Source organism: Sesamum indicum, linkage group LG2 (assembly GCF_000512975.1).
Source record: "Sesamum indicum cultivar Zhongzhi No. 13 linkage group LG2, S_indicum_v1.0, whole genome shotgun sequence".
Lineage (NCBI taxonomy): Eukaryota > Viridiplantae > Streptophyta > Magnoliopsida > Lamiales > Pedaliaceae > Sesamum > Sesamum indicum.
Window position 1 is genome coordinate 16,115,056 of NC_026146.1, and position 1,442 is coordinate 16,116,497.

Sequence of the window (1,442 nt, forward strand, 5' to 3'; positions counted from 1 at the left end):
TAATTTACCTATTTAGAAATATGAGAAGAAACTAACTTGCTCATGCAACGTACCCCCGCCAAAGTTTAGTTGAAGGATTGGGAAAATGCATGCGTCACTTCTTATATACATTCGTGACACGTGTTAACTAAACGACATTTTCAGGCAGGTAAATATTTGAGTTATATGTATCCTACTCATAAAGCCTTCCCTAAATAGCTAACACTTGCACTTTGAACAAGTTTCCTCTTTTTCTATAGATTTAGTTGCCTTTTGCGTCATTGCCCATCGTCACTCTTAGTCTCTTCCTGTATCTTAAATGTAATCGGAGAATTTGTTTCGTTTATTCTCATTTCCTTGTAAGATGAAATATTACCCTGCAGCATATGGTAACTGGTTGATAGGAATTACTTCTCCTTTTCTCCTTTTGTCAACCTTTTACAGATGGTTCTGTGGATTTTTATTTTTCCATTTTCCACATCTTCTCTCCATTATAATTTGCTCCAACGGATGATTCTTGTTTGTTTACTGTAATGTTTGTTTGCATAAGCTCATGTTGTTACAGTTTCAGCTTTGGGCAACCTTTGATGGAACATTATGTACTGGTCAGTTCTGATTCTGGGACTGACTGTGAATCGAACCGATTCTAGAATTTCTTTTATTAGATGTAAATTATGTCTCTCTCGAATGAAGTACATAAGATCTTGGGAAGTTGTTTCTACCATTTAGCGTAAGCATGAATAAGTTTTCTTGGAAGTTTTATCAATGATTTCATTATTGAAGTTACTGACTGATTAATGTATACTGTCGATGACCCTTATAATATTTAAGTTCTTTAGGAAGCTATTTTAGCAAAACATGACTAGAAGTATTTCTCCACAAAAACTTCATGACTCTTGTGCATTTCTCTGTAAGTGAATGGACCCAGCTAAGTGATCTGCTTCAAGACTAATGTGTGAATAAATGATGGTCATGCAACTATTTTGCATCCAGTATCAGAATAGGAAGATCAAAATTCATCCATCTAATTTGGTGTTTCTTTCACGAAGTCCAATTGCCCTCATCCAGTGTACACTGGAAATACCCCGGGTGTTTGTTTACTGATACTCATATAATGGCTTACACAGGTTCCTAGATATGGCTAGTAGAAATCGGATGCCTCGCCACCCTGATAATTTTCGAGGTGTGCGTGAAGATCCACGTCAAATTCTGCATCGAGGGCCAGTACCCCATCCACCTCATCCTGTGGCACTAGAAGAGGAACTTGACCTCCAACAAAGAGACATTCAGAGGCTTCTTGCTGAGAATAGACAGGTGATCGATGACAATGTGATGCTTCAAAGGGACTTGACCGCTGTGAAAGATGAAATTCATAGATTAAACCAGGTCATTCCTAAACTGCATGCCGACAGGGAGGCACACAGAAGAGAGTTGATTGATAGAGGACTCAAACTAGAGACTGA